At 45.6% G+C, this 22,151-nt stretch overlaps 1 protein-coding gene and 1 non-coding gene across 2 annotated transcripts in view; both read left to right on the forward strand.

The window, feature by feature from the left end:
• The window catches only part of USP32 (ubiquitin specific peptidase 32), a 249,919-nt gene that overhangs the window by 12,309 nt on the left and 215,459 nt on the right, over positions 1 to 22,151 (forward strand). The gene's annotated exons all lie outside the window — the stretch shown is intronic.
• Positions 15,550 to 15,621, forward strand: TRNAA-UGC (transfer RNA alanine (anticodon UGC)). Its single transcript has one exon. It is a non-coding gene; the product is annotated as a tRNA-Ala (tRNA).

Here is a 22,151-nt window from a genome sequence, read left to right on the forward strand (position 1 = left end):
GGTTGGTCAGGGAAAGTGTTAAGCAAAGGGGAAAGAACCCTTGTACGTACTTCTTGGTAGAATGAACAGCGGATCAAGACATGTTATGAAGTTTCTAGCTGTTACCTATGTCTAGAAGGGGTAAGAGAGGGTTGGAAGGAAGCTCCGTAGCTTCTGCAGATCGTTGTGGTTGTTGAAGATGGGAGAATGCTGCCGGTGCCGAGGCATTTAATGCAGATAAATGGACCTGTAGTGGGAAGTTGCCACTTCTGTGACAATGATGTATCCACTGAACCACCGTAGGGAGCTGGGGATGTCTTGCCTTGCTGTTTCTAGACGGGACAAAGCAGTGCCTGCAGCTGTGTCCAGTTTTAAAGGGCTGCTGGAACAGGCAGTCCAGGTTCCTCCTGCCTGCTGGAGTTGGATGACTAGGGTGCGACGGATCTCATTATTTATTCTATTTGTTTACAATATTTGTATTCCACCTTTGTGGGTTTACAGTGGCTGCCAAGGCGGCTAACAATTTGGAACCCACATGATAAAATCACGTTTTAACACCGCTAAAATCAAACCCCTTCCCAAACACACATCATTAAAACCATTTTAAAAAAATGTGTTAAAATACGTACAAAACATCAATGAAAACATTGGTTAGGAAGGAGGGATCATTGAGCGAGTGCCAAGCAAAACAAAAAAGTCTTCACTCGCTGGTGGAAGACGGCAACAGAAGGAGACAGGCCTTTGCCCAGGAAAGTGGTTCAGTTAATTGTCATACATTAATTCCCCGTCAGAGCTGAATCTGAGAAGCTGGCCTTAGTAGTCTTCCAGTCTGGTTACAGGGGCACAGGGCAAGAATCAGTGCTTGGCACAAATACTGAGACACGTTCTCCAAAAGCTAGGCCCTGGAGATGAATGAGGTGGGAAATAGAAACTGATGTGAAATAACAGGAAAAACATTGTCTCTCTCTACCATCTGTGTGGCATTGAAGTGTTCCCAGCAGAAGCATGAAGGGCTCAAACATGAAACTTCTAGCATCCTCTCTCTTTCTGGCTTTGGTTTTGAGTGCCTCTGCTAATCTACTAAGCCATAAAGGTATCCAAGGCTTACAGTGCATTCCTAAGGAGAGTTACTCCAGTCTAAGCCCATTCATTTCAATGTGCTTAGACTGGAGCAATTCTCCTTAGGAGTGCACTGTTTGTTCTACAAGCAGCAAATGAGTCTGGTCAACTTGATTTCATGACTTCAGACTGCAGGTGGGGGCCCATGCCTTCGAATGCCCTTTCATATTGCCACGGAGAACAATCGGGGCTTGGGGAGGGCGGTGCTGGCCGAGTCTTTTCCTGCTATACATCTGGCATTCTGTGGGGATGAACTTGTGTATGTTGGGTGGGGAGAGCTCAGTGGTAGAACATCTGCTTGGCATGCAAAAGGTTCCAGGTTCAATCCCTGGCATCTCCAGTTAAAGGGACCTGGCAAGTAGGTGATATGAAAGACCTCTGCCTGAGATCCTGGAGAGCCACTGCCGGTCAGAGTAGACAATACTGACTTTGATGGACCAAGGGTCTGATTCAGGATAAGGCAGCTTCATGTGTTCTCAGCTGGCCATCTCAGCTGCTGTTTTTGAGAATTGGATTTGAAAGACCCCCCCATCTCTGAATTTTATATGGGTCTGGTCAACTGACTGCAATAAAATATATGACTATGACCCCCACCCCATCTACAGTTTTATCATAGCCAAGATGAAATGGAAAGGTTGAGAGGATGTTTCTGTGCAGTGTGCTGTGTCTTGGCTGCAAAGGTGCATGGTTTTGTGTGTTAAGAAGCTTTAAAAATAGGACAGAAGATGGTGGGCCAAAGCCTGTTATGCTTCAGTCCATAAAAGCGTAAGAACATCAGAAGAGCCCTGCTAGATCAGACCATCTAGTCCAGCGTCCTGTCCTGGAGGGCTGATAAACAAGCCATAGAGGCCAAGATATTCAGAGCACTGGTATTCAGAGGTTTACTTCCTCTGAATGTGGAGGCTCCCTTCAGTCGCTATGGCTAGTAACCATGAACACATGAAGCTGCTTTATACTGAATCAGACCCTTGGTCCATCAAAATATTGCCTACTCAGACCAGCAGCAGCTCTCCAGGGTTTCAGGCAGGGGTCTTTCACATCACCTACTTGCCTAGTCCCTTTAACTGGAGATGCTGGGGATTGGACCTGGGACCTTCTGCATGCCAAGCAGATGCTCTGCCACTGAGCCATGGCCCCACCCCTAACCATTGAAGGGCCTGTCCTCCATAGAACATTCCAAATCAGTTGTGAGAACCTGCGCATGTCTCCAGAGCCAGGTCCCTCATAGAAAACCTTATGAGTCCCCATTCCACTAATAGGGAGGCAGTTCTGCTGGCCAATCCAAAGCGGTATGCGATGTCTGCCACTGGGGTCTATAAAGTCTTCCTTTATAGCACTAGAATTGTGGTCATGAATTGGTATGAGGACGCTCAACCTTTGACTTTTCAGTCCATGTAAGCTGTGTTCCTTTCCATCCTACAAGGAGAGCTCTGATAGATGGTAACTCAGTTTTGTAATTGAATTATCTAAGCAATTTACTGGAGTTGTCTGGAAATGTCACATTTGTCCTGAAGTCTATTAATGGAAGCGGCCGCAGCTTATTCATACTTGAGTAATTGAAACCTGTACGCTGGGCACATTTCTGAAGTTAATTTTTCACTGATTTACCTATGCAGTTGCTTCATTACATTTTTACAGTGATTGTTGGGCAACCTTTGGCCACAAGCAGCAAGTGGCTACTCTTTGCATAGACTGTTGGGCATGAAATCAAGCCATCCTGGGATCTTGTGCTTCTTATGATATAGAGGATTTCCTGCATAACCCATCACTGAGGAAACTGGCAAGGGTGTGCTGAGGCTGTGTGGGGTTGAAGAAGAAGAGTTGATTTTTATATGCCAACTTTCTCTACCACTTAAGGGAGATTCAAACCGGCCTACAATCACCTTCCCTTCCCCTCCCCACAACAAGACACCCTGTGAGGTAGGTGGGGCTGAGAGAGCTCTAGCAGAGCTGTAACTTGTCCAAGCTCATCCAGCTGGCTTCGTGTGTAGGAGTGGGGAAACAAATCCAGTTCACCAGATTAGCCTCTGTTGCTCATGTGGAGGAGTGGGGAATCAAACCCAGTTCTCCAGTTCAGAGTCCACCACTGCAAACCACTGCTCTTAACCACTATACCACGCTGGCTCACTGGTTGTACCCAAAGTTGCTCAGGGAGGACCCCTGAGGGCAGTAGCTTGAGTTGGCGGCTGGAACTTGAACCATAGTACACAGAAGATACTTTTCTGCTATCCTGGTGAGAATCCAGATTCTTATTGTTAATCTCAGGCCTGGCCAATCCAGAGGTTTCATACTGCCAGTCATAGGGCTGTTGTTAACTAGGATGGCCCAGGCTAGATTGGGTGCGTCAGATCTCGAAAGCTAAGCAGGGTCAATCCTAGTTAGTACTTGGATGGGAGACCAGCAAGGAAGTCGAGGGCTGCCATTCATAAGCAGGAAATGGCAAACCTCCTCTGAACCGCTCTTGCCTTGAAAATCCTCCAGGGTCTCCATAAGTTGGCTGTGACTTGCTGGCACTTTTCTTTGCCTGCAGAGAGGTCTGTGCTTCTGGGGAGTTGGGAGCCAGTCTGGAACCCAAAAGTTAAGACCCCTTCCAGAAGCATTCCTCTGTCACGGCTTATCTGTATCAGGCGAACCCACCCAGATAGCTGACATAGTCTTCTGGAACATCTAGCTGTCATAGTCTGTCAAGAGAAATTGGCTAATGCCGTGGGGGAGGGGGATGGCGACACTGAAGTATCCCTAAAGTAAAGTCTCCAGGCCCAAAAATGGACTGAAATGGTGTCTCTGTTGGTTCTCGTAGGTTATCCGGGCTGTGTAACCGTGATCTTGGTATTTTCTTTCCTGACGTTTTGCCAGCAGCTGTGGCCGGCATCTTCAGAGGAGTAACACTGAAGGACAGTGTATTTCAGTGTCAAGTGTGTAGGAAGAGTAATATATAGTCAAAGGGGTTGGGTTTGAGCTGAATCATTGTCCTGCAAAAAGTAACAAAGGTAATGTGCTAACCATTGCCCTGTAAGTATCAAGATAATGTGCTAATGAGGGTGTGGTATGTTAATATGGAACCATTGTATCCTGAAGTGATCTGTTAATGTGTGAAATCCAAAGCTAATCTTTGAATGGACCGTGCAAGACGGATCTGTGAACCACAGTTTCTCAAGGAAGAAACTAATCATCTAAATCACGCACTGCTAGCAAACGGCTATTCCAAGAATGAAATCAGAAGGGCCATTAAACCAAACAAAAATCAGAAAACTCAGGAAAAACAGTCTCCCATAGGAAAGGTATTCTTGCCATTTATTAAAGGAGTCACTGATAGGATGGAGAAACTTTTGAAAAAACATAACCTACAAACGGTGTTTAAACCCACCAAGAAAATACAACAAATGCTACGATCAGCAAAAGACAAAAGAGACCCCCTCACCTCTGCAGGAGTATATCGTATACCTTGCAGCTGTGGACAAGTTTACATCGGGACAACAAAACGCAGCATACAAACAAGGATAAAAGAACATGAAAGATACTGCAGACTGGGCCAACCTGAGAAATCAGCAGTGGCTGAACATGGACTGACACAAACAGGACACAGGGTCTTATTCCAAGACACTGAAAGACTGGACAATTCTACCAACTATTTTGTCAGATTGTACAGAGAAGCCATTGAAATTCATAAACATCAGCACAACTTTAACAGAAAAGAAGAGAGTTTAAGAATGAATAAGGCTTGGCTTCCTGTCTTGAAAACCTCCAGACTAACAAAGACTACAGTCAACAATAGCCATGCAGATTAGCTTTGGATTTCACACATTAACAGATCACTTCAGGATACAGTGGTTCCATATTAACATACCACACCCTCATTAGCACATTATCTTGATACTTACAGGACAATGGTTAGCACATTACCTTTGTTACTTTTTGCAGGACAATGATTCAGCTCAAACCCAACCCCTTTCTGACTATATATTACTCTTCCTAAACACTTGACACTGAGAGACACTGTCCTTCAGTGTTACTCCTCTGAAGATGCCGGCCACAGCTGCTGGCGAAACATCAGGAAAGAAAATACCAAGACCACGGTTACACAGCCCGGATAACCTACGAGAACCAATGAACTCTGACCGTGAAAGCCTTCGACAATATTTTGGTGTCTCTGTGTTTCCTTCTTTACCCAGAGTTCCCTCCTTCCTCTGCCTATATCTTCCCATGCCCCACCACCGCAGCTTTGCTCATCTGATCAGGGCTTTCTGTAGGTGCCACCCTGCAAATGGGCAAGATCCACAACTGCCCATATATGTGCCTTCTCCACCCTATGGAATGGCCTGCCTGGGGCTCGCACACACCTGGTTTTCTGAAAACTGTGTAAAACAGTACTGTTCCAGAGAGCATTTTTATGAAAGAAATAGGGCTGCATTTTAGCAGAATGATTCAGGAATGCATTGACTTGCATTGGGTAATCCGCCTCAGTGAGAAAGGTGGACTATAAATACATTTGCCACTGTGTTTGTGGCCTGGGCACTCTCTCAAATTGTCTTGGCTGTGGAGATACCCATTTGGGTAGCTGTCACAGCACTGCACTGTGTCAGCTCAGTGCTGCTCTATGTTGGTTGTATGTGCATGACACATTCCCCCTTCTTCTGGCATTCAAGAGCCAGGAGTCCTTCAGAGTTTGACAGAGATGACCAGTGTTGTTAAGCACAGCTGCTGTACAAACAGTTTGGCTCCCTCTCTCTTGTGTAGACCTTTAACAATAGAAGAGGGAGAAGGCAACTCGATCCTGCCCCATTCATGAAAATGGTACTCACATGTTTAACCTACTGTTAAACACCATTATGGTGCAGTCGCATGTGGCATTACTCCAGTTTAAGCCCAGTGATTTCAGTTTGGTAACTCTGTATAAGGCCCAGGCTAGCTCAATCTCAGAAGCTAAGCAAGGTCAGCCCTGGTTAGTGTTCGGATGGGAGACCACCATTAAAATGGCAAATGAGATTCAATTGAGCAAGTGTAAAGTGATCCATATTGGGGCAAAAAATCCCAACTTCACATATACACTGATGGGATTTGTGCTGGCAGTGACAGACCCAGAAAGGGATCTTGGCATGGTATTGGATAGTTCGATGAAGATGTCAACCATTCTGGCCATAATTAGACAAGGAATAGAGAATAAAACTGCTTCTATCATACTGCCCTTTGCACATGGTGAGACCACACTTGATGGGCCTTGGTCTGATCTAGCTTGGCTTTTCTTATGTTCTTATGCACCAAGGAATTCCAGGGTTGCTATGCAGAGGAAAGCAATGGCAAACCACCTCTGTTAGTCTCTTGCCTTGAAAACTCTATAAGGGGGTGCCATAAGTTGGCTGTGACTTGACGGCACTTTACACACACAACTCTGCATAAGTTTGAATTGCTAGATTTTTTGTAGGTCTCCCATGTCCCGGTTGAATTGTATTGTGGTTTGTAATTGCTGGATCAAGCTCTCTCTCTCTCTCTCTCCCCCCCACCTCCTGTTGTCTTAGCTGAAGTGGTACCTTTGTCTGCCCACAAATATCTAAATGGCTTTGAATGCCCCGTGTGATATTCTCTGTACTTGGAAAGATGCTTTGTGCAAGTTTTAACATTTCATTTTCACATGAAAAGGTCATTTACATAATGAGACAAAAAGCCTTTTGGCAAAAACAACCCTTTGCAGGGGAAAAACCCCATTAATACAGGATTTTATACCGGGTTTTCTTCAAAGCATAGTCTAATTTGCTGCACTTGGGATGTTCTTTCTGGCAAGATAACTGGAGAACTAAAAGTGTTCTAGTTTTAGCACAGCAGCAGAATGTCAGGGTGTTAAACCTTCTTGGGTGATTCATTCAGAGATGTCTTGATTTTTGTTAGCTTGTGCTAGTCTTTTTGTTAACCTTTGACCCCAAGATTTCATAATATACAAACATTTTAGCTAGAATTGTAGTATTTCTGGAGAGATTTAATCACTAGCTGTAGGAAGGGGTGTTTTTGGTATCTTTCTTCCTTCCCCTCAGTGCCTGACTTGAATACCCAAGCTAGCTTCCAGCAGTGCTGCCAAACTCTGTTACTCCAAATGTTGCTGCACTAGTGCAGGGGTCAACAAACTGCAGCTCGAGAGCCGCATGCGGCTCTTTGGCCCCTTGAGTGCAGCTCTCCGAACTTGGTTCGGAGCCCCTGCTCTTGCGCCCGCTTGCGCCGGCAGCCGGGCTTCAGAGCCGGCGTGCCTGAGAGGGAGAGCGAGAGCGAGAGAGAACAGGCAAACGGGCACGCTGTCTCTCCCCCCCCCCCCCGCTGTGGAGAAAGGCTGGGTCCCCCTTTCCCTTGCCCTCAATGGTTGGGAGGCTAAAGCCTCCCCTCCCCTCTAGCCGCGTGATTGCTGGGCAGGCGGCTGGGCGGTTCCTGGCCCGGGCCCGCCCGCCTATCAGCTGTTGGGCGGGACGGGCTTCCTTTGGTGGCGCGTCTCCGGCAGTGGCGCTGGGCCGCAGCTCCCCGTCTTCTGCGGCGCCGACTCAGTTCCCCCGTCGTCTCCTGGGCCTGCGGGTCCCTGTAAGCCGGGAAGAGGCACACTTTGGAGCCAGCGCAGGAGCTTGTTTGGTAAGTGGAGGGTGGCGGGAAAGCCCCGGGGCGTGGGGTGGGGCCCCCGACCTGGGACACACGTAATGCTACAACTCGGAGTTGTCTGCTGAAGCTGGAGGGTGGGAGATTCAAAACTGATAAAAGGAAGTATTTCTTCACACAACACGTGGTTAAATGGTGGGACTCCCTGCCCCAGGAGGTGGTGATGGCTGCCAACTTGGAGGGCTTTAAGAGGGGAGTGGACCTGTTCATGGAGGAGAGGGCTATCCATGGCTACTAATCAAAATGGATACTAGTCATGATGCATGCCTATTCTCTCCAGGTTCAGAGGAGCAGGCCTATTATATCAGGTGTTATGGAACACAGGCAGGACAATGATGCTGCACTGGTCTTGCTGGTGGGCTTCCTGGAGGCACCTGGTTGGCCACTGTGGGAACAGACTACTGGACTTGAAGGGCCTTGGTCTGATCCAGCACGGCCTTTCTTATGTTCTCATGTGTTTACTGCGTCTGTGAATCTATAAGTTTGCTCACATTGTTCACATTAAGTGTTTGTCAATCATTGTCATGATGTAATTTTATGGATACCTTACTTACTTTTTTCCGTCCTCAGAGGCCATGTTTACCCACTGGCTTTCTTAGCAGTAGACCTGGACTCCGAGGAGGGGAAAAAGTCCCCCTTCAGAGGCCTGGTCCACCAATTGGCTTCTATGGGCCTCTGGAGGCCAGGTCTACTGCCAAGAAAGCCAATGGGTAGACCTGGCCTCCTAATGGGACTCAGCCGGAGGCCAGGTCTACCAATAGGCTTTTATGGCGGTAGACCAGGCCTCCAGACGAGGACTCCGGACGGGGAGGGGGAAATGGCAGGGACTTACAATTTAATTTTTATCAATAAATAAGATCATTATTAAGTATGATATCAAGTTTTATTCAGTGTACCTATAGTTTAATTAAGACTTAAAACTTTAATTAAAGTTTATTAAGTTAATAAACAGTGTACCTACCTATATAGTTTAAGTTTAAGAAATTTGGCTCTCAAAAGAAATCTCAATCGTTGTATTGTTGATATTTGGCTCTTTTGACTAATGAGTTTGCTGACCCCTGCACTAGTGAATTGTAAACTTGCTACATTTTGGAGAATGTGTGGTCCTGTGCTGCATTGCAAAGGATTCTGGGACATGTTCTAGCGCAGTGGTCTTTAGTATTTTAATCCCTTAGTGGCAGGCAACATGGGACCCATTGAGCATGTGGCAGGAAGTCACATGGCATCACAGTTATGGCCAGAAGAGAGGAGTCACCCTCTGAACCTGCCTGCAAAGACAACTTCTTTCTACCTCGCATCTTTGTCCTGCTCCTCTGTGTGCCTGCTGACCAAGGCAGGGAGGCATGGCACCGTTGCTGTCTATGCCGGGTGTCAAACATAAGGCCCGGCGGCCGGATCCGGTCCCTTGAGAGCTCTTATGTGGCCTACGAGCCATCCATGGCAAAAAACAAACAAACCCTACTCTTGATCTGGGCTGGCCCGCATCTTTGTCCTGCTCCTCTGTGTGCCTGCAGACCAAGGCAGGGAGGTATGGTACCTTTGCTGTCTATGCCAGGAGTGTCAAACATAAGGCCCGGCGGCCGGATTTGGTCCCTTGAGAACTCTTATGTGGCCTACGAGCCATCCATGGCAAAAAACAAACAAACCCCACTCTCGATCTGGGCTGGCCCGACCGAGTGACATTTTTGTCATATCCGGCCCTCGTAACACATGAGTGGGACACCCTTGGTCTACACCATGCACACTAGCAGCAGGGCCTTCCAAAAAGTCACCCAAAAAGTTTGCTTCTCTATAGGGATTTGTGACCCATCGGGGTCCCGATGAAGGTCCTGACACATGGACTAAAGATCGCTGTTGTGGAGCACACCCTTGGTTCCTGTGGGGTATAGGCTGCCTTCTTTAGCCTTGTTGTAATCCTAGGTTCATTCTCAATTCCCTCCCCTCCAAGTTCTTAACTAGACTGATAAGTTAGAGAATCGATTCTTGCATGATGACAAGTAATGGTTTATCATTACAGAAGTGAGGCTGGGGGGTGCTCTCGAGATCCTGTGTTCCTCCTTAATACGCAGCTCAGGTAGCAAACACTGTCACGACTGCAGCAAAGCATAATTTACGTCCAAACTACTAACTGTGCTCTGTACTCTTCCCTTTAGAGAAGAGTTGAAACATGGGTTGTAGTCTTGGTTTGTAGGCAAGGTAACAATCCACTATGTCTGATTCAGATGTAAAAACACTCTGTGGTGGTTGGTTGTAAAAACTTTTTAATTTCCAAGCTGTGTAGGAGTGGTCCAGGTGAGCCCAGTGTCCCTGCAGGTTTGTCCTATCACGACACGTGAACCTTGCTGAGTCCCAGTCGTGAAAGTGGATTGAAAGGAAAACCCAAACATCCAGAATGTGTTACAGATACAGTGGTTCAGGTGAAGATGGTACTGCCTTGGTATTTTTTGTTCTAGATACCTGAAGCCCTTAAAAACCTCAAAACTCTTTATGGTCACTGTTTTTGGAAATGCTGGGAAACAGGTTTTGGACAGTTGCATTTAATAATTGCCTGTTGCTAAGGATACCATGTCCACTTACTGGTCTCTTTAGGCATTTGTTCTTGGTTGGTAGCCCACGGAAGAGACTTGATTTGTTGGCATTCCAGTAATAGCCCAGTTGTCACCCTTGATGGGAGACAGAGAAACTCACAGTTGAGATGAGACTAAGAGAATATGAAGGTGACAGCAAATGCTAAGGGGAATTACCCCCTGTGGTTACAGGAAACCACCATGTGGCTGTGCCAAAAGTCAACTGTATTTTGAACTATGGTGTTTTATGCATGGTCGCTTCAACCTTCTTTATTCTCCGTTTCAGCCAGGATCAAATTTTTCAGTATGCACGATATCTCATTCCTTGGAAGCTCAACGCTGTTTCGACGCAAAACGAACCTGGATTTTCCCATTCCTCTTCTGGCCTGAATTACTGTTCATCCTGGCTCATTCCGGAGTCACAGAGCGGGCATACTCCGTTCTCGAGTTGAGCTTCCCTGCGCCATCACGCCCCACCCTTTTCCAACCTCTTCTCAAAGCAGCATGTAGATGGTTAAAAGGGGAAAACAGAAGATTGGTTTCTCTCACAGCCAATCACATAGCAGTGTTTAAAGAGGCGGGGATTCAAGTGCTTCCTGCTACCTCGGAGCTCTTTCTGAGCAAAAGAAAGACTTCTTAAAAACGAGGGTTGGATTCCCCCCCTTCTTTCAGATTGATCTGTTTTTGTTCTTAAAATGCTTTTTTATGTAGCAGTTGGGTTTGGGGGGAAGGAAATCTTCTCTCACGGGGAGGACTGTGAAGTAAGCCAATTACAGAGCAGCATTTAAAGATGTGGGACTTGATTTGAGCTTGGGAGACTGTTTTTCTGTATTCATGGATTGATTAGCACACAGTTTTATCCCTGATCATTCAAGCCAATACATACAGTTCCCCCCAACCCAGGTTACTTTAATGTGTGATGAACCCAGGTCCAAGCTGGGAGATCCAGCCCATGCATAAAAAACCTATATGTTCTTTTTCGTTTGTGGATCCTGATTAGAGCGCCATCTTTCAAGGCTGCTCCATCAATATATGCAGACAATTTTATTGCTGTGCCCCGTCCATCTTGTATGGCAAGAAGGCCTGAATGGTAGGGTATTTATTTATTTAGGTATTTATACCCCACTTTTCTCCCCAAAGTGGCTTTTAGAGCAACATTCGTCCCTCTGTTTTATCATCACAACAACAATATAATCTTAAATTTATATAATCTTAAATTGTCATCTGCACGACGGCCCTCATAAGAAAACAATTCTACCCTTGATCGATAAAATGAAATCTAGCCAAGAATCCTCAGTATGCCGGTTTTAATAGAACGATTCTATTCCTGAAGTCACTTCAAAGGTAGCGGAATTTCTGATAGAAGTTGTCAAAACTAGGACCAAAGTTTAAACTATATTTAAATTGAAAATGTATGGATAGAGAATTTTGTGCACTGCTTATGCTATGTCTCTGAGTATATGTCAATAAAGGTTAACTGATTGAACAACAATCGTGTGAGGTGGGGAAAGACTGGTGAGCTTCCAGGGCAGAATGGGGCTTCCAACCTAGGTCGGCTTGATCCTAGTTGAACACTTGTGACTACTTACGCCACATTTGCCTTTTCTGAAAAGAATAGCTACTCACCTTTGGTGTGTGGTTGTTAACTTCAACTTGCTTTATCTAGCCTGTTTGTTTTTAATCTGTCCCAGTGGAGTTGCTGAAGGGGTTTAATCCTTCAAATAACTCCTCTTGTGTGCCAACATGAAAGGAGTTGGTGTTTGGTTTTGGTCCCCTCCTTCTCTGTTGTGAGTACAGAGCTACTGGGGCTTAACATTCCTTCAGGGTGCCTAGGAATTGCTGGGCTGTTGACTTTGTAGTCTGCCGTGCCCTGTGTGCTTCCTGTGGGCAACCTCCTGAAATATTTTATTTTCTACCAGAAGAAGTAGCTTAAAAACAGAAAGCAGTGTGGGGTTTTCGCTGGTAAAAAGAAGCTTATGGTTCTTATAGAGCGGGGGTCCCCAGCCCTTTTGAGCCTGTGGACACATTTGGAATTCTGACGCAGATGCAGCAACAAAATGACTGCTACAAAATGGTTGCTGCCGGAGGCGGAGCCAGCCATAAAATGACTGCCACAGCTTAACTTCAGTAACACAGTGTAGATCCTTGTGCTGTGGTGGCAGCTGCTGCCGAAGCAACCTTTAAAAAAAAATCTGCACAGCCAGTCAAATCTCCAATAGTTAATCAGAAGCCTTGCTGGGCAAAAGCCCTACCTGGCCCTGCCCATTTCCTAAAAACACTTGGCAGGCACCATGTCAGGGTCCCCTGTTATAGAGCAAAAGGAGCTTTCCTAAAGGAAGTATTTCTTCACACAACGCATAGTGAAATTGTGGAACTGTTACAGGCTTTGACATATTAGAGCATATTAGTGTTGTACATATGCAGAATTCTTCAATGTAAAACCCTATTTTTCATGAAAAACCATTAGAGGCTTGTTTTTCATTTAAATTGAACGTGTCTGGCTAAGAGACTCTTTTTGAGGACTATTCTGGAATCCTACCCTTTTAGAAAACTAAGTTTCTGGAATCCTACTCCTTTCGATTTTTCCAATCTGTCACTAACAATGACTGAAAACATTATCAAATAGTGTTATATAATGTTACATTGGATTTTAAAGTTTAAATATGAAAGAGTTGTAATAGAATGTTGAAAATAGATTCATTTTGATCATGCTCTGGTAGATGACGATGCTGATAAAATTAATCATTATAGAGGTATATTAAAGCTAAAAATGGACTGTCTTAGTGTAGAGGAGGGCCGCCAGCCTCCGCTGGGCATTCCTCCTTGAAGGTGGTCCCAAAAATTATTTTTAACCAAACACTAAGCACAGGAAACCCCTGGGCTCAGCCAGTAGGTTGCCACCAGCCCTTATTCAATCAGTTTAGCCCCAGGTAGAGGATAAGGGCAGCCTCTGCCTGCTGATGCCAAATTAGTGCGTAACACTCACCCTGCAGAGTAGGAGGCCCGGCAGGGGAAGAACTACACAAGCAAAATGTTTGGGTTGGTAGGCAGACCCAAAAACAATAAGGCACTTCGATTTAGAGCTTGAAGCCCACAAAGCCAAAGAACACAACCAAAATATAGGTTAAATATTTATTTCAAAGATTTGTGCTCATTACAGAAAGCAAAAGGATTCGTGAGGCAGTTTAAGCAGAGAACAACAAAAGGCTTAGATAGCTAACTTCACATTGAGATGCTTAGGTTCAAAAGTTCTTGTAGGTTATCCGGGCTGTGTGAACGTGGTCTTGGTATTTTCTTTCCTGACGTTTCGCCAGCAGCTGTGGCAGGCATCTTCAGAGGAGTAACACTGAAGGACAGTGTTACTTCAGTGTTACTCCTCTGAAGATGCCTGCCACAGCTGCTGGCGAAACGTCAGGAAAGAAAATACCAAGACCATGGTTACACAGCCCGGATAACCTACAAGAACCAATGAACTCTGACGGTGAAAGCCTTCGACAATATTTTGATGTATTAAGAGTTTGAAAATGTTATAAAAAATACTGTTCGCACTTTGTTTGGCCCCTTTAACTGTGAAGACGTCTTCCAACCATTTATTAGCCGTGGTATCCAAAAACCCTTTTAAAGCGATGTTTTTTATAACATTTTCAAACTTAATACACCGTTGGGAATACAAAGTGCGGTAACCCCCTTACTTTTGTGAGTAAATAAGTTGAGTCCTGCTTAGTAGGTGACTAACTGAATAAGGTAACATACCACTTCTCAGGAAGGGGTCAATTCTAAGAACATAGTCAAGAGAAATGCACTGACCTGCTTCAGAACTCCCTGCCCCAGGATGTGGTGATGGCTGTCAACGTGGAAGGCTTTAAGAGGGGAGTGGACATGTTCATGGAGAAGAGGGGTATTCATGGGTACTAGTAAAAATGGGTACTAGTAATGATGCATACCTATTCTCTCCAGGATCAGAGGAGCAGGCCTATTGTATTAGGTGCTGTGGAACACAGGCAGGATGGTGCTGCGGCAGTCGTCTTGTTAGTGGCTTCCTAGAGGCACCTGGTTGGGCCACTGTGTGAACAGACTGCTGGACTTGATGGACCTTGGTCTGATCCAGCAGGGCCTTTCTTATGTTCTTATGTTAATCACAAATAGGCCACAAAATTTTTCCTTCTTCAATTGGAGGAATAGTATGCACTGATGTTGTACAAGTCTCTTCTTTGGGCTAGAATTGGGGACGGACGGGAGGATGCAGCTGGTGATTTGCTGGCTCGGTTCAGATGTCATGGGGAAACCGTGGTTTAGACTGGTCATCTGAAGGGTAGGACACCCACTAACTATGGCCAGTTTGGTCTGTCAAACCATATTTTGAAGTTGGCTTATTAACTATGTCTTGACTCTGGTTTCCTGTGATGTATGGACATCTAAATGCTGCCTCATTTACACTCTCCTCTGTCAAGACTTGTCTGTCCAGAGCTTCCCAAAGCTGCCAAAAAGCAAAACTTCTCTCACCTTTCACTGCCTCCTACTAGGAGCATCCCTGACAGATGAAATCAGTATTTATTAAGGCAAATCTGGATTTGAGTGGTGGTCTGTGAGCGAATCCTAGTTTCACAAGCCTGGTTGTAGTTAAAATCAACCGTGGTTTCATGTCGTATTTAAACTGAGCCATTTTGTTTTCTTAAAAACAAAAACAGAATCCCAAAGCCAGTGTGGTTAGAATGCCATGCTAGGCCTGGAAGGACATGGGTTTGTTTGTTTTAAAATATAAATATTTACATTCTGCTCACACGGAATTTGAAAAATCCTCACTGAGCCATAGAGCTTTTTGGTTCCCAATGGGCCAGTCTCTTTCATTGCAGCCCGCTTCTATAACAGAGGAAGCAGGGGTGGATTGGCCATTAACTTCACTGGGGAAATTTGCAGTGGGCTGGGGCACTGAGCCCTGTGTACCCCCATGGTGGGGCTGGCAAGGAGAAGTATGCAATGCTTGGAATTGGTGCCACGATCGAGGAGGCGTGTGGTGGGCATGGCAGCACCCAACTTTGGCTGGCAAGGAGGAGCATGGCACAACAGTGCTTGGCTTTTCCCTGACAGCTTGGCAGCGGTGGGCCAGCAAGGAGGAGAATGGTGGCATCTCCTTTCTCTTCAGCTGGCTCTGTGGCCTTCTTCCTGTTCTGCTCCTGAAAGGAGACAAGGCCACATATGCCAACTATAAATTCGCTGGAGGAAGGGTGGGATAAAAATGTAAATGTAAAAGGGAGGGGCTGTGGCTCAGTGGTAGAGCCTCTGCTTTGCATGCAGAAGGTCCCAGGTTCAATCCCTGGCATCTTCAGTTAAAGGGACCAGGTAAGTAGGTGATGTGAAAGACATTAGCCTGAGACCCTGGAAAACCACTGCTGGTCTGAGTAGACAATACTGACTTTGATGGACCAAGGGTCTGATTCAGGATAAGGCAGGTTCATGTGTAATGCCTAGATAGGGATACAGATCTCAGCCTGTCTTTAGGACCAGCCCAGCGGAGCCCCTTTTGGCGTCACTGAGAATAAACCCTCAAAGAGACCAAACTGCAAGCAAAGTTCACACAATCTAATATCCTTGGAGAATCTTCTGTAATGACAACAATACTGGAATGGTGGTGGTTTTTCCAAGCACCAGAGCAGTTGCCTAAGGCCTCCTTTTCTAGATGGTTGGCACTGACGCAGAGCTCTGGAAGTTTTTTACTTTTCTCCTCTTGCAGAGCAGCTGAATATAGACATGAACCAAACAGCTCCTTGTTGCCAAAACTGTTCCTTTGAGGAACTGAATAGAGCTGGCAGAAACCACCAAGTTTCCTCCTCCCCCACAACTGCTCAGGATGTTGGGGCTAGACACTGGGGCCTGAAATTATTTGTATCTCAGTTGATCTTTGAGACTGAAACTGGGCATGCTGTTTTATCAAGCTGAAGTTTTTATCTCAAGCTGGCATAGTAAACTTAGTGCCAAAAGCCATGATGATGGATTAGTGGAGCCCCCAAATTAGGGTTTTGCCACTCCAACTGGGCTTTCAACATATGCTGAACCTTGACCAAGGTGACACCTTGTGTCTTCTGTTTCATGACCACTGAAGTGCGGGGTGTATTTGCACAAACAAGGGGTCCTCGGTCCAAGCTTAGGTAGGGTGTTTTTAATCTGCTAGCTAGGGTGTTTTTAATCTACTAGCTAGGGCTGTTTCTCAGCATTCACCACTACCAAGTTGGTTAGATGCCCCCAAATAAACAGAGGCCCCAGGCAAGAGCCATTGCAAAGCCTGGAACCACCCTTTCCATCATAGCCAAAGTCCTGAGTTCCCCTCACCAATCTGAGCATAAAGCCCTCTTTTGAGAAAATGTGTAATATGTGTAATAATAATAATAATAATAATAATAATAGAGTAGTAATACTTGGTTGGGGAGTGAAGGGGTTGGGGCGTGGTATAGCTCGATCTCATCAGATCTTGGAAGCTGAGCAGGGTCAGTACTTGGAAGGAAGATCACCAAGGAAGGCTCTGCAGACGAAGGCACTGGCAAATCACATCTGCTTAGTCACTTGCCTTGACAGCCCCTTGCTGGGGTTGCCAAAGTCAGCTGCGGCTTCATGGTACTTTCTGCACACAATACATGGGTGTGGTGTTGGTTGCCATTCCAGACTACTTTTATTTACATAGTGTTTTTAATTATAGAAGGGAAACAGAAATGTAGTATAATATGTAGCACTGAGAGCCAGCGTGGTGTAGTGGTTAAGAGCAGTGGTTCAGAGCAGTGGACTCTGATCTGGTTTGATTCCCCCCTCCTCCACATGAGCGGCGGAGACTAATCTGGTGAACAGGATTTGTTTCCCCACTCCTCCACATGAAGCCAGCGGACACTAATCTGGTGAACCGGGTTGGTTTCCCCACTCCTACACATGAAGCCAGCTGGATGACCTTGGGCTAGACACTGCTCTCTTAGAGCTCTCTCAGCCCCACCTACCTCACAGGGTGTTTGTTGTTGGGAGGGGGAGGGAAGGCGATTGTAAGCTGGTTTGATTCTCCCTTAAGTGGTAGAGAAAGTTGGCATATAAAAACCAACTCTTCTTCTTCTGAATTGTTGTTATTGTTAGCATGGAATGTATAAAACTAGCAAAATACTTAGCTGGGTATTCTTTGTCAGCGCTTGGTTGGGTTTGCTGGCAGGGTCCAGAACTTCTGGGTTTTGATGGTGCTTTGTTTAGGCCATTTCAAAATGTCTTAAGTTGATGCTGACTGCCTGGTCCCTGAGAGATCGCATGCAGCCGGTTGGGTAGGAGGCATCACAGAAGCAGAGGGAGAGAAAGAGCTTATAGATCCTTCCTTGTTTAAAACCGAAACTAATTCCACTTTAGCGGTGAGGTCATCCATTCTCCAAAGTCCTAGATCTGAGTCATCAGTGATAGAGTTCAGCAGAGCAGGCTCAACTGGACTTCCTCCAAGTTGTGTAATTTGCTAGCTCTGACTCTAAGAGGGGCAGGCAGGCAAGGTGGAAGACATAAATACGCCTAGCAAGGTTAGGAAAAATATTTGGTGTGCTAGGTAGAGTGATTTGATGTGCTAGGTAGAGTTAAATAATAATAATTTAAAAAGTGGAACATGCACACATATGTTGCAAGGCTGACTCCACAGGCACTGTAAAATGGCATTAGTCTTGCACACCTAGGCTGTTTGTTTTTGAGACACATCGAGATCCCCCCAAAGAACCAAGTCTTCCCGGTTCAAAAAGCAGCTCTTCTGGTTATCCAGTGTAGATTCTTAGAGGCTACTTAGTGGGCGTATATTTTACAAGCCTAACCTTAACAACCTAGTAGCCAGCAAGACACCCAGTGTTTTTTTGCAGCCCTGCTCTCCTCCGTCAGATTGCATTTGTTGGCTTTGATTAATGTAGAGCAGGGGCTTTGAAAGTGTGTAGCTTCAGGGATCTTTCCACAATAACTTGTCTCCTTCAGATCCCCAGCCTGTTGCAGTAGCTTCAGGGTGTGTGTGCTTGGGCTGACTTCAGGCCCCGTTTATCTGCTGATATCTGTGTGGTCCATCAATGCGCATGTTAAATTTACAAAGCTAAAGTGGCCTCACTCAGGATGCTGGAGCAGTGAAGGCATAACTAATTGTGTGATCCTGAGAACGCATTTTGCTGAAGAATATATGGCGTTCCTTGATGGATCAGACCAACACACACACACCCCAGTCCACTGTTTGTTGCAAGAACCCCAGGGGGCAGCTCAGTGGTCTACCAGAAACTGGCCAGGGTTCCACTAGTTGACCGTGATCTTTCTATGCCTGTTCTTGATCACTCTCTGTAGCTGTGCTATACAGCAGAAGGCTAGAGGAAGGGCCGGCTGTCTTTCAGGGGCATTTGTCTGCCGTTACTAATCTGTCCATTGAGGGGCTCTTGATAGGCTTCCAAGGACCCCTGTCCCCAAGTTTCTGCACAGAGCTTAAGGGCTTTTGTTGCGGTTATAGTGACCTGTCCAGTCACAACCTTGGATAGTGGCATCAAAACCAGGAAGTGTTTCTGTGCTGTTCTGGCTTGGCGTCTTCAAGCTGCTCCAGAGCAATGTAGGGTGAGATGTGCTGATCTGTAGCAGCCAGGGGTCCCCTGCCCGGCTTGCTTGTCTTTGTTTCTGCAGCCTGGTTTCATGGCCTGAAAAATGCGAATGGGTGGGATGCAAATCCAAAGCATAAACGTTGAAGCTGGCGCAACATTACTGAGGAAGAGAGAAGAAGAAGAGTTGGTTTTTATATGCTGACTTTCTCTACCACATAAGGAAGAATCAAACTTGCTTACAATCACCTTCTCTTCCCCTCCCCACAACAGACATCCTGTGATGTAGGTGGGACTGAGAGAGCTCTTAAGAGAGCAGTGACTAGCCCAAGGTCATCCAGCTGGCTTCATGTGTAGGAGTGGGGAAACCAACCCAGCTCACCAGATTAGTGTCCGCTGCTCATGTGGAGGAGTGGGGAATCAAACTCGGTTCTCCAGATTAGAGTCCACCACTCCAAACCACCGCTCTTAACCACTATACCACACTGAGGCAAGAGAGTCCTTTTTATTTATTTATTTTAATCCCTGTTATTGTGTGTTCTTCCAGTTTCAATACAAAACCTTGCTGACCTTTGAAGTACACGCATAGTTACTTAAGCCACTTTTGCTGTATTAAAATCAGACGTGGGAGCAAACAGATGTTATGAATGGCACTAGGCATTTAGAGCAAGGCAGCGTCTCGGTAGTTGCTGTGCATAACATTTGCAGGTAGCGCTTTCCTGAAGGGATTTGCCTTCTCTCCCTTCCCCCTCATGTTCGAGGGATTTATCGCCTGCCAGTCAGTAGTGGCTGCCCAGTCTCAGGCAGCCTTTGGAGAGCAGCATATAGCCTGAGGCCTGGACCTGGATAGCCCCATCTTGGAAGCTAATCAGGGCCTGTCCTGCTCAGTATTTGGATGGGAGACCACCGAGGAAGTCCAGGGTTATCACGCAAGGGCAGGCAGTTGCAAACCACCTCTGAATGTCTCTTGCCTCAAAAGCCCTATGGCGTGGGTGTCAAACATAAGGCTCAGAGCCTGGATCCGGCCCCTTGAGGGCTCTTATCCAGCCTGCGAGCCAGCCGAGGCAACCACCTCCTCCAGTCCGGAGGTGTCAGTTATCAAAGACTGTTAAATGAAGGTATATACTGTTAAGAGTGTTATTGTTTTAAGTATGTTTGTATTTATGTAAGAAATAAAAAAATAGTATCATTAATTGGCATTGCCTGTGTCTTCTAGAAAGATTGTATCTCTGGTACTTGGCATTACATTTATGGTACGCATGGCCCGGCCCGACCAAGTGACGTTTATGTCGTATCCAGTCCTAAGTGCAAGGGAAAAAAAGAATTAGAAAAAGACACTTTCAAGCCACACCTCCCCTTCAACATACTAGATCTTCTGGAGCAGTAGCATTGCCCCTTTTATTAGGATCTACTAGATAGCCACAAAAGGAGGGGAGCTAGGGTTCGAGTTTCAGAGGAAAAAGGAATGTGGTGAAGACCTATCTGTAACACATGGCAGGCTTATTCTTTGGTAGATTAACTTGCTTTGTGTCGAGTACAGAAATCCCTGGGGTGCATCAAAATTGGTATCAGGAAGCAACAGTATTGCAGAAATGGTACTTTGCCCCACAAAAATTATATCTTCTAAATAATGTAGTAGATAGCATTGTTGGAGAGGATGTGGGGAAATTGGTACATTTATTCACATGTGGTGGACTGTCCAGTTATACAAAAATTTTGGAAAGAAATCTTTAAGGAAATTGAGGCGATTACCAAAGAAACAATAGAACCCTCAGTGCAGATAGTTCTCCTGAATCTATTTTTGAACGAAAACGGGAATTGTACACAGAAAACATTAGTATGTTTTTTTATTATAGCAGCGAGGTTGGTAATCGCCACGAATTGGGAAATGGCAGAAAATATTAAGTTGGACAGCTGGCGACAGAAAATAAAAATGTTCACGATTTTGGAAAAAATTACTTTTAATACCAGAGTAATTCAAGGATATAAGGTGGGGGAAGAATTTAATAAGGTGTGGGGTAATTTGTTACTTTATTTCGGTAAAATCTCTGACTGTAATATAAGTAATTTAATTAGATAAACCATTATTTTATGTCTTAATGAGCAGAGAATTAGCAGAATGTATTGATGTTCCCATTGGGGTCTGCAAATGAAGTTCAAGAATGGTCCTTTTCTTGGTCTATGTAATTTTTGTGATCGTTTTTTTCTTTCGGTTTTTGTATCTATGCATTGTTTTTTTTCTTTATTTCTGATGTTCCTGTTTTTTTTTTGTACTTTCTAACAATAAAACTTATTTTTTTTTAAAAAGGAAGCAACAGAGAAGCCTTTGGGAAAATATAAACGCCTGCAGTTGATTGGATCTGTTTCCAACCCTAACCACATATGGGTTCTTTATAAGACAGTGGAAGCATAGAGATGGGTGGCACTCTTTGTATTAGCCAAGGTGGGGCTTTACTTTCAGAGGATGCACTAGGCATACAGGGTCAACAGAAGCCATTGCTTAGGGGTCTTGCCCAGAGCCTGTGTTGGTTTGGGAGCAAAATGGTACTTGCATGTTCAGCAGCAGGATATATCTGGATCCCAGTTACTGGAAGGAGTCTTCAGCTTCTGTGTTCTGCTTGGAGGATCCTGGTGGACCCTTCCAACTCTATAATTCTGTGACTTTTGGAAGGATCCAGGGGACTGTCTTTATACTTCTCCCAGAGCCATTTCTAGCCTGATTTCAAAGTCTATACAAACAAACCTAAATTCGTCCACCAGTAGCTGTAAAATCAGAACTTGTTGAGAAGAATAACAGATTGGCTGCTATGAGTTTATGTAAGAAGTTCAGGCGGCCTTCAGGCGGCTGCTTACACTGGAGCAAGCCTGCATCAGCTGTGTTTCCTCTGGACACTTGTTCTAGATGAGGCTTGGTGCTGTGGAAGAAGCCCCCGCCTTTCCTGCTCTTGATCTCATCTCCGTGGGACCTTGGTAACCTGGGCAGGCCTTAACCTATTGATCTTAATGGGTAGTGTGAGGTTTTGTACAGGCTTGCAAGTCTCAGAGGTAGATTCCTCACCGGTGTCACCTGCTGTTCTTCACTCCTGTGCACATATCCTTGCAGTTCTCCCTCTTTCCCCATGACACCATGTGTAGCCTGTGTGATGTAGTGGTTAACAGTGGTGGTTTGGAGCGGTGGAGTCTGATCTGGAGAACCGGGTTTGATTCCCTACTCCTCCACATGAGTGGCGGAGGCTAATCTGGTGAACTGGATTTGTTTCCCCACTCCTACACATGAAGCCAGCTGGGTGAT

This window comes from Euleptes europaea, chromosome 19 (genome assembly GCF_029931775.1).
Source record: "Euleptes europaea isolate rEulEur1 chromosome 19, rEulEur1.hap1, whole genome shotgun sequence".
NCBI classification, from domain to species: Eukaryota; Metazoa; Chordata; class Lepidosauria; order Squamata; family Sphaerodactylidae; genus Euleptes; species Euleptes europaea.